This window comes from Kogia breviceps, chromosome 5 (assembly GCF_026419965.1).
Source record: "Kogia breviceps isolate mKogBre1 chromosome 5, mKogBre1 haplotype 1, whole genome shotgun sequence".
Lineage (NCBI taxonomy): Eukaryota > Metazoa > Chordata > Mammalia > Artiodactyla > Physeteridae > Kogia > Kogia breviceps.
The window spans coordinates 96798315-96810415 of NC_081314.1; the positions used below are offsets into that span (position 1 = coordinate 96798315).

The window sequence follows — 12101 nt, forward strand, 5'->3', positions numbered from 1 at the left end:
ATATAGCTTTATCTACTTATAGATTGGCTACTAACCAAGATGGCCTGATGTTTTCCTCAGTTTGACGATACTTTAGACAAGTTTTGTCCTAACTATAGGCCCCTGACCTTCTTTTACTTAGAGCATTTACTTTAGAAAATTTGTAATTCTAAGTTCTTTTTCTGTCCCTTTGAGATATAAATCTTGTCCAAGCCTCTGTCCAGTTTTACAGCCCAGGAATGTTTTTCTCAAGGACCTGGGAACCATCCTTTGAAATGTCATCTTCAAGAAAGATAGCACCTCGGGCTTCCCTGGTGGCGCAGTGGTTGGGAGTCCGCCTGCCGGTGCAGGGGACGCGGGTTCGTGCCCCGGTCCGGGAAGATCCCACGTGCCGCGGAGCGGCTGGGCCCGTGAGCCATGGCCGCTGAGCCTGTGCGTCCGGAGCCTGTGCTCCGCAACGGGAGAGGCCACAGCAGTGAGAGGCCCGCATACCGCAAAAAAAAAAAAAAAAAAAAAAAAAAAGAAAGATAGCACCTGTATCTCCCAGTCTCAGTGGGAGGGTGGGAGCCTAATTTCAATGAGTGCCAATTAGCAAACACAGATGGTCTAATCAGATTGACCACAGTCCAGTAATGTCCTCCAGAACTTTTCACTAGCTCTTGCCAGCACTTAAAACCTCTCCTGCCTTTTGTTCCAGAGGAGATGAGTTCCTCTCTCCCTTATTGCTGTCCTCTTGAACCCTATTGCAATAATCTCTAATAAAATCTTCCTTTCATGTTTAACTCCATCAGTTAAACTCCAATTTTCCTCTGATAGTTCTAAACCTAGGTGAGTGTCCATTTGTAAGACTAAGTATGCAGTATTCTGCATCTATCAAAACAAACTTCAATAAAATAAGTGACCATAGATCTGTAATAATTCAGGTATTGTCCCCTCTAGAGATAAAGGGTGATTCAGATCATCTTTGAGGTGAGGACATCTTTTGACCTTTGAAATTTAACCTCACAGGTGGTGAAAAGGAAGTGTTCATTCATTGGGCAAAAAGCACAATTTCAGACAGGTGTAGTATATATTTTAAGAAAAAAAATGTGGTGAAGGAAAACACCCTCAGGTGAAATTTAATACTACACACACACACACCCATACAAACACACATTGTGTAATCTAGTAGGCAATATAATTAGCTGAATGCTGAACTGAATACAAATGACATATACTTTGTAAGATTATTTTCTTATGTCTCTTTTTAAAAATTAATTAAATAATTAATTAATTTATGGCTGCGTTGGGTCTTTGTTGCTGCGCATGGGCTTTCTTTTTATAGTTGCGGTGAGCGGGGGCTCCTCTTCATTGCCGTGCGTGCGCGGGCCTCGCATTGCGGTGGCCTCTCTCGTCGCAGAGCACCGGTTCTAGGCGCGCGGGCTCTAGAGCGTAGGCTCAGTTGTTGTGGCGCACGGGCCTAGCTACTCTGCAGCATGTGGGATCTTCCTGAACCAGGGCTTGAACCCGTGTCCCCTGCATTGGCAGGCGGATTCCTAACCACTGAGCCACAAGGGAAGCCCTCTTATGTCTCTTGATATAAAGTTGGTAAAAAATTTCCAAAGTTAATTTCTGTAAAAGTTATTGTATAGGGGCCAAGATACCTAGCACCTGGTTCTCTGAGAGTCTTGTCTAGTCTGTAATTTAAACTATCTAGACAAATAAATGAAATACAAATTCTTAAAAATATGAGATTCCACAAGTTGAAGTTTTTTGTGACAATTGGGCTGTAAAAAGAGTCAAGTTATATTCTTGGGCAAATTTCTATGACTGCTAGATTTAAGACAATCGTGTCCTAGGCAAGATGAAAAGAAACTGTTATTTTGATCTTAAATTATTGTTATTGCAAAGAAAAAATACTTTTTCTCTAATGATAATATATATTAATTTTTAAAACTTGAAAAATAAAAAAAAAGCACAAAATAAAAATTATCCACAATTCTGTTTATCTTAGAAGAGATGGAAATATAGAGATTAAAAATAGTATTACTATTTTGGCTTTGTGCATCCTATATAAAACTCTCATACTATTTTGAGAGATAGGATAGCACAGTACTTAGAGGTTAGAGTGCCAGAGTTCAAATGCTGAATCTGTCCTTTACATCTTGTAGGACCTTGGGTAAATATTTCAACTCTTGGATCTGCCTTAGTTAGTTTGTTTTTAGTTTAGCTTAGTTTTTTTTTTCCCATATGTCTCATTCTTGCCTTATGATTTTAATCCTTTCTTTTTATGTATCTGATTATTTTAACATACTTGTTTCAGTGTCCTTAATTTTATTCCATTATTGCATTTCTTAAAATATGGGTTCTCCAGGTGGTTGTTTCCGTCAAGTCTCAAAGTGATTTGTTTCCTTGTGTTGTTATGACTTTTCCTGCGAATATGGATTTAGCATGCCTTCCTCCAGGGTTGTTCAACCTGCTCTGGGTTGTAGAGACACACCTATGAAGAAGTTTTATTTTCCTCTTCTGGGAAGTACGCATTTTACCCATTTTATGTCATGGGGTTTCCATCTGAGTACTGTAAGTTCAGATCCAATATCCACAGATACGGTAGGTTCGGGCTTGATTTCTTGTACAAGATTCTTTCTTCCAACCATGGCTCCTGGTGAACAGCTTAGCCTCTTTGCCATTTTCTATAGCCAATGAGAGGAGTTGCCTCATTCCTATTTCATGGACTGACAGCCCACTGTGGTTCCTGGCTTTATGCAGAAAGCTTGCATCCAGCTCTCCACTGTGCACGGGCCTGAGGGTTCATCTCCTGACATAGTGAAGCATTAATATCCAGTCCTACAAGGGTGACTCATCTTCAGTAATCCCAGGTTTCTTTCAGTTTCAGTTCTACTCACCCCTGTAACTTTGAGTTCTCTCTTTTTTTTCTTATGTATGGAAATTTTCCTTTCTTTTATATGGTTATACTTTGTCCAGCATCTTCATTTGCTTGGTGGAATTGGCCAGGGTGAAGGTGAGATGGGGAGTGGACTTTACACTATAACCAAATACACTATTTTGGCTAAAAACCAATTTAGCCTATCTAAAACTCCATTTTCCCATTATATCTTTATCAGAAAAGTTTTGCTTTTGATAACTCAATGAGATAATACAAGCAAAGTTCTTGTGCCTGGTACATGGAAAGTGCCTAATAAATATTAACTAGTATTATTACTAGCTAACCTACATTTAAAATTTTATATAGAAATATAATGTATTGATAGATTATTATATACTAATAATAGATTATTATATATCAATATGTTATCAATAATATAAATTTATGTAAGTATAAAGTATATAAAACATATATTTAAACACTGGGACTTACTATGTGCCAGAAAGTTTTCTAAGAACTTTATAAATGCTAACTTATTTATTTCTTACAACGACCCTATGAGGTACAGTTATTATCCCTATCTTACAGGCAAGGAGACTGAGGCACTGTGATCTTAAGCAAATTACCCGAAGTCACACAACTAGTCAGTGAAGAAGCTGTATTTTAACATATGTGATCTGGCTTCAAAGTCAGTTCTATCGCCTGTGCCATGCTGCCTTTTCTTTTGTTTATTTATTTATTTATTTATTTAGTGGTACGTGGACCTCTCACTGTTGTGGCCTCTCCCGCTGTGGAGCACAGGTTCCGGACGCTCAGGCTCAGCGGCCATGGCTCACGGGCCCAGCTGCTCCGCAGCATGTGGGATCTTCCCGGACCGGGGCACGAACCCATGTCCCCTGCATCGGCAGGCGGACTCTCAACCACTGTGCCACCAGGGAAGCCCCATGCTGCCTTTTTAATGTTTATCTGTACTATTTTTTATCCATAATATTGAGTCTTCTCCAACAATATTTTTACAATAAGCAGTGTTTTCTGATAGAGATTAGATATCAGCGTTTCTTGTAGCAATTCTATGTTTGGAAGAATCAAAACCACATAAAAGAATGCAGAAGAACTCATGTGATGGGCTTCTTTCTTTGTTGTGGCTTTTTAATGAATCCAGGTAAAGCTGAAGCTGAAGCAATATCAAGGTGCTTAGAATGGTTTTCTTAAAAGAAACAAAAAGAAAGAAAGAAAAACAAAAAGTTAGAATAGATACTTCACAAAGGACGATATATAAAATCACATAAAAAGTGTGCACGATCGTTGTTCATTGTATCAGTTATCAGTATATTGTCACTCAGCTTGAAATTCCCCCTTCAATATGCTCCCTGTGATAATAGGGTTCCTTTAAGCCCTTCTTCTTTTTTTTTTTTTTTTTTTTTTTTTTTTTTGCGGTATGCGGGCCTCTCACTGCTGTGGCCTCTCCCGTTGCGGAGCACAGGCTCCGGACGCGCAGGCCTAGCAGCCATGGCTCACGGGCTTAGTTGCTCCGCGGCATGTGGGATCTTCCCGGACCAGGGCACGAACCCGTGTCCCCTGCATCGGCAGGCGGATTCTCAACCACTGCGCCACCAGGGAAGCCCAAGCCCTTCTTCTTTAAAGTGAGCACAGTGTTAAGCTTTCTCAGTAGAAGGTGCTAGAGGAGCATCACAGGAAGAAAGGTCTCTCTTGCAGTTTCAGGTACTACGAGGAGGGTGGGTAGCGTGGCTGTGCAGCGGCTCTGCTGCAGACAGAGACACCAGCACCCCAAAAACCTCCTACTGCCACAAGCAACCTGATTTCCCTTTCAGGCACCAGCGTGGCCCCTCTGAGACCCAGAGGATCCCACCTGGCTGATGCTGTCTCAGCATGTATAGCCTGGGACCTGGAGGATTCCTACCCCATCTGAACAACAGCTTTCCAGTTGCTAATGAACTAGTCCCCAGCAGCACACCAGAGGGCTGCTTTGTGCTGGCCCAGTTTTGCAGATAAGCTTTAGCCTGGAAAAGCCAGGGAATTTTTCACCATCCAGTGAGCTAAACTGTAACTTCTCCAACAAGGTCTGAACCTCAGCCTTGAGGAGGAAGTTCTCTTCTAAGTATGTCCTTCCTTGGGTATGCTCTCTCAGTCCTAGGGTATGTGCAGCATTTTCTTATCTGTTATAGTTATTCTTTTATCATAGCTTGATAATTCTTTATATTAAACTTCTGTTTGATCCACTGTGTGGTTTCTATTTCCTGTTTGGACCCAGATGAGTTCAGTCACTGAACCGTGCAAATTAAAACCACAAAGATACAATTACATATACGCTTGAATGTATAAATTTCTTTTTAAAAAATTGAACAATGTCAAATGTTGGTGAGGATGTAGGGTGCCTGGAACTCTCATTCATTGTTCGTGGGAGTATAAAATATTACTAGCACTTTGGAAAAAAGCCTTGAAGTTTCTTATAACACTAAACCGACACCTATCCTATGATTTGTCAGTTTCACTCCAAGAAAAATAAAAATGTATGACCACAGAAAGGCTTGTGTAGGAATGTTCTGAGAAACTCTATTCATAATGGCTCAAATGTGAAAGCAAACCAAATGTCCAGCAAATAAGTACATGAATAAACAGACTATGGTATAGTCATACGATGGAATACTACTCAGTGATAAAAGGAAAGAATAAAAACTACTTATATGCAACAACATGAATGAATCTCAAGAGTATACTGAGTGAAAGAAGCCTTAAATAAATGTTCATACTATATAGTTCCATTTTTATGACGTTCTAGAGCCAATAGCCTAATGTTTGGTGGAAAAAGTAAAAAACAATGATAGTCTCTGGGAGGAGTGGGGATTAATTGGGGAGGAGCATGAGGTAAATTTCTGGGGTGACGGTAATATTCTACCTCTTGATATTCTATATCAAAGTACTAAGAGTGTATCTTTTAAAAATGGGGGTTTAGGTTAATACAGGTTATGTATTTGTCAAAACTCATTTAATGGTACTGTTAATATTTGTGCATTTCATAGCACACATTTAACCTGAAGAGTTTTAAACAAATAATAATATATATGCTGAAGTATTTAGATGGGAAGTATACTGGTGTCTGCAATTTATTTTGAAATGCATTTAAAATATAGATGAATTGGGCTTCCCTGGTGGCGCAATGGTTGAGAATCCGCCTGCCGATGCAGGGGACACGGGTTCGTGCCCCGGTCCGGGAAGATCCCACATGCCACGGAGCGGCTGGGCCCGTGAGCCATGGCCGCTGAGCCTGCGCGTCTGGAGCCTGTGCTCAGCAACGGAAGAGGCCACAACAGTGAGAGGCCCGTGTATCACAAAATATATATATATATATATATATATATATATATATATATATATATATATATATAAATGAATTGATGGATGCATAGAGGGATGGATAGGTGAATAGATATACAATAAAGGAAATCTAGAAAAATGCTAATTGTGGACTCTTTGGTGATTGGGATACAGGTGTTCACTTAATTTATTTTTTCAATTTTACTGTGTTTTTGAAAAATTTTACACAAAAGTAATTGGAAATAAAACTGGAGGTAGTCAAAACCATCTTAGATTTTGTCTTTTAAAACTGCTCAAACCATTCCCTAGCTTGCTATGACAACAAAGTGCTAGTTTTGAATGTGTATTGAGAGCTGAGGCTCTGTGTTGAGCTTGTGCAGCCTCACTAATAATGTAGGTATTTTTCCAGTGCTAAAGACTGCGGAAAACTGACTGGCTTGAATTTACTATTATAGCACCTCTCCTTTCTTGCAATTTATCATGGTCTGTGTAGTGGCCTAGAGTGTCTTTGTTTTATGTGATGAAGGCATGTGTGCTTTTGTGAAGGTATATATTTGTATTCTGTAACTGTTAAAGACTTAGCCTGACTTTAAACCATACCACCTGGAACTAATGTATAAATGTTTTTTTATCTATTGGCTTTTCATTTCATCCATGTACATCTTGATTAAATTGTAAATTCCTCAATGTAGGATCAATCTTCTATTTATTTTGCTCTCTCTACCCAGATAATATTGTATACTTCCATAGACACAGGGGATACTTAAATGATGATGGTGTCAATTATGTAGATCTTTAAAACCTTTTTGAAATATCCAGGTAAGGACAGGACTCTCACCAAATAATACTTAGTTCACACAGAGTCCATAGTACAACTAAAAATATGTAGTTCACTCAAATACACAATCTTTGATCTTTAAAAAAAATTCTGTATTGTAGAAAGTGCCGAATAGCTTTCACATTAGGAACTGATTTTATTTTTATGCAGGAGAAAAAAGAATTAGCAGCCACTATGTCCATTTTGGACATAAGGTCCCCCTACACTCCCAATACATCTACCATAAGCATGCCAACGAAGGGTAATAACCTGTGGGGAAACAAGCATCTACTTACCTGTAAGCCATGGACAACAGAAGTCAGATGAGATTGCAGATCTTAAGTTGTCATCGAAGAGAGAAAAGTATATGTGGACTCATTACCCTAAACTAATAGTATTCTCTTAAACATATGTTTATCTTTCAAATTGCCAGGGTAAATGCTCAAAATAAACAAAGAAAATAGGAGACAATTATATATGAGTATGATAGGTTATAAATCAACTTTCCAAGTAACAGTAATACTGTCTATCTTACATATAAACTGTTAAAATGAAAAGAAATAGTTTTACCAACAGGTAAAAATGACAATTAAATGTAACACATTTCTTCAAAAGTCAGTAGGCCATGGATATACTTGAAGACCCCAAAGCATGCCAAAAGTATGAATCAGAAAAACACCAGGGCCCTTACCAAGAGCCATCATGTTATTGTTGCAAGCAACAAGAATCGAAAAGGGTGAGGTTAGCTATCTTCAGGAAGTTTTCTGAGAAGGAGTCTGTTCTGTACCAAGATTTATAGACATTACCTTTGAGATTAATGAAGCTGGCTATTAGGCAACAGGAAACGACCAACAGAAAAGACAATCACTGAAAAATCCTATAATGTGTGACATGTGCTGAAAATATGCTGAAATGACAGAGATATATGAAATCTAGAAAATGATAGTGGAGGCAGCTGGAGGAAATAAAAACTTGTTAATATTTTACCAAATATTAATATATTATCTAAAATATATAAAAAGAGGTAAGCAGTCTGGTCTCTAGAAACTCAAAATTACCCATCTATTTTAATGTAACTCAAATTCATTAGGACTTGCAAGCATCTTTTTCTCTCATGACATATTGACCAGAAAACATTGTAACTATTAACATGATTTTTCAGATATGATGATACTGAGGAGGTAAACTTGGTAGGAAATATGAACATTCCAGTCCACTATAAGATTTACCTTTAGTTTCAAATTAATCAAATTTCTAGTCCCAAGCAGTCTAAGTTTATACATTCCATGGCTATAATTTAAAATTTACATAACCCCTGAGTCAAAAGATATTAAATTTTCAGACTTGTGGAGTGTTGTAACTGAGTTATATCTGGCATTTACACAAGTGTCTTGTGTTTATTTCTGAGCTTCCCAAACAAATCAGTAACACAAATGCCTATTTGTTGGGTTTAATTTAATATTTATGCCAATTCCAATCATCCCCTAAAACACATTTTCACCTAAACCCTTTTATGAGTATGAACACACCCATATAATGTTAATTTCCTAGCAAATAAACATCTCCCTACCAATTATTTCAGGTCATTTTCTACCATTGCATAAACCCTGTAGTAAAATTTTTGCTGCGAGTGTAACCGTAAGTTTTTACTAAAAATTCTAATCGTACTAAGAGAGAACGATGGGATATTCTTCCCCCAAAGCCTTCTTCTCTACAATTTAAGGTACAATGGGGTTAGTCTTCCTCTCTTGTAAGTTTCAGTACTTCTTCAGCAATGAGAAGAATATAATGTCTAGTATCTATTGATGGTTACACATTTGACTACTTGCTTTTAACATATCAATCGTAAGCCAGGGTCAAAATTAAGTAGATTTTTATTTTTAGGCTCTGGCCTTGATCTACCTATGACATGTCTGCTAGTTAAGAGACAGTAATGAAGGCTATTTAGCCCACATTGCTTCAGGAAACAGGTTTAGGATTCTATAAATCCTACGTTTTACCTTATTTATACCAGTCACACATGCATCCTTTATTCTGTTCATCTACTTGGAGTCTAATTTAATTTACTGAAGAGTGCACATTATTCACTCAACCTTAACATGGATTTGATTCAGCTGTAACTATTGTAAGCTAATTGTGCTGTGTTGGATTTGAAGCAGATAATGATGTACAGTGACAGGTTTAACACATTTTTGATGACCACATTCAACTATTTTGGTGCATCCTACTTATCAGTGAGCCAAACACTTAATTCATTTAAGGTTTTGACAAAGAATATGGCATGAGATGATTCACTCCGGAGACTCCCAGGACAGGTCTTGCTCAATAGATGTTATTAAACAACTCCCTCTATGTAGTTTCAGAGGTTGATTTTAGAGTCTAGTTGTGTTGTAGGAAACGTACTGCTTATTTGCCACATGTTCCTATCTGGAAATAGATTATTCAGCATGCTGAGATTTGCATTAATGTGTATGTCAGCAAATTAATGTTTGTGGCTTATGAATTCATAAGTAAAAATGAAGTTATTTTCATTTTGATCAGTGATAATATGAGTAATTTATTATCAGTGATAATGTGAATGATAATATGAATAAATTATTATGTTTCATAATTGACTCATTTCTGAGTCTACTTTGATCAATACTATCCTGTTAAAAAGAACAAGGGTTTTAAAAATAAAGTGAAGATCACCTATTTCAATTATATATCTGTAATTCTCCATAGATGAGGTTAACTAACAGGAAAATTTACTTAGAAAATTTCACTATTTGAGCCAATAGAAAACAAAAGAATATTTAGTAAAAGATCATTTTAAGGCCTGTCTATAGAAGAAATAAAGTTCACCTTATTCTCATCAACCTAAAGGTTGATGAGAATCTGGAAGATGATTCTTAAAGTAGAAAAACAAAAACAGTGAATGGTGACAGTTTGTTTGAAACAAATTAATCCATATATCAAATAGAGGATCATTACCCCTTACAAAACAAGCTATAATGATATCTGCACTGGTTAGGGTCTCTTCTTTCTTTTAACCTTCTTTATCAAGAAGGAGGTATTCGAGTCATACTGACATTCATTACTACGTTTATTTTGGTTTTTATATTGCTGAATAATCAGATGTGGTGTTGAAGGGCTACTTCTCAGGTTTTGTGTGGGAAACCTGGTTCATTATTGGATATATGTATCCAGCAAGACAGTGATTAAAAGTAATGCATAATAGGTCCAGAAGTCTCTTTGTATACATATTTACTAAGGGCAATTTTATTTATTTCTTTATTTAATTGAAGTATCGGAGTTGATTCACAATGTTGTGTTAAAAGGTGAGGACATGGGGTGGGAGGGCGAAGCTGGGGCGAAGTGAGAGTAGCATCGACATATATAAACTACCGAATGTAAAATAGTTGGCCGGTGGGAAGCAGCAGCATAGCACAGGGAGATCAGCTTGGTGCTTTGCAATGACCTAGAGGGGTGGGAGGGAGGCTCAAGAGGGAGGGGATATGGGGACACGTGTATGCATATGGCTCATTCGCTTTGTTGCACAACAGAAACTAACACAGTATTGTGAAACAATTATCCAATAAAGATCTATTAAAAAAATTAAAATATAAAATCAACCCCACAGTGGCCAGAGTGTAATGACTTATGTTACTTGAAAGTACTGACATATCCTAGAGGAACATGTAACCAATATTGTAATTAGTGATACAGTGTTTATGTCATATTAGTGATGCATATTTTACTAGATTGTTTATTAGTTTGTTCTAAGGTTGTCCTTCTTCAAATGTCTACCCCAACCCAGACTTCAAAGCTGCTTATTTGCAAGACTGATGCATTTGTGTTCTTCTAGGGAAAGTATGATTTAAAACTAATATTATGCTCTAGAGATATGTAATTTAATGTTGTAATTTAAGATCTAGTTCTGATCCAGACTTTTGGGATCATTCTCTACAGTGGGCATCACCTCTAGCTGCTATACCTGTTGAGTTTTTAATAGCTCATACATGCCCTCTTTTGACTGACACAGGAGTATACAGATGGCTCCTGTGCCTCAAGTTGAGCCCAACTCTGTGGTGCAGTTCATGCTCTCTAACCCCTCACAGGGCTGTTATTTGTCTCTAGGACAGACCACATCTATGCTTAGCTTTTTCTCTTACCCTATTCTGCTTGCCTCATTCTGCTTCTCCTGAGAACGCAACTCCAATAAATCACTTTCACAAGAACCTCCATTTTATGCTGTACTTCTAGGGAACCCAACCTGGGACACTTCAGATAAGATACACAGTTTAAGAGTTAGTTAGTCATTCAGATGGACTTCATAATGTTCATCATATGTATTTGGTGATTTATGTATTTGGCAGAAGGAATGAACAGAGTATTTTGCACATTGTTCTCCATAGTCCTCTGGGATCCAGATTCTATGAGTGTTATTAAAATCTTTCCTTAATATAAGCATGAAAATGTGTCCAAAATGTTATGTGTATCTTTACGTTTAAAATGGTGATTTGAGGAACTCTCTCATCTAATAAGCTATTTTGACCAGTGCAGGCTGTAGACAATAGTGAAAAAAATAGAGGTTAGAGGCCTTGAAGTTGATTCCTTATTCTGTGGTTTTCTTGATGAGAACTTTGGGCATCTAACTTCTTTTTGGTTTATGTAACTCACCAGACAAATTGCCAGTGATAATAAATAGCTGAAATTCACTCAGGATACACTATACATTGACCATTATTTAAATACTCACTCATGAGATTATTTTGACAACTCTTTGGACATAATTATCTTCAATCATAGAGATAAAGAAACTGAGGGTCTAACTCGTTAAATACTTATCACAGTGTCACAGATCTTCTAAGTGACAGAATAGGAATTCAAACACAGATTTATTAGATTTCTTAGCCTAGGCATTCCCCGCCATAACACCTCACCTGTTGTCTATATGTTCTAAGTGTCCTGAGAGGGCAGTTAACCTAATGGAGGTGTTGTAATAGACATTGGCTGGGACAGGAGGACCAATGGGAGCAATAATTAGCTTGCTTTCTTGGTTCCTTGTTTTCCACATTGTCTTTTGACCCTCTGCTGAAATAAATGTTTTTCACTATAGCT

General features: G+C 37.5%; 1 protein-coding gene across 1 annotated transcript in view; it reads left to right on the forward strand.

Moving 5' to 3' along the window:
- Positions 1 to 12101, forward strand: part of LOC131757746 (SCAN domain-containing protein 3-like) — a 721112-nt gene that overhangs the window by 183340 nt on the left and 525671 nt on the right. The gene's annotated exons all lie outside the window — the stretch shown is intronic.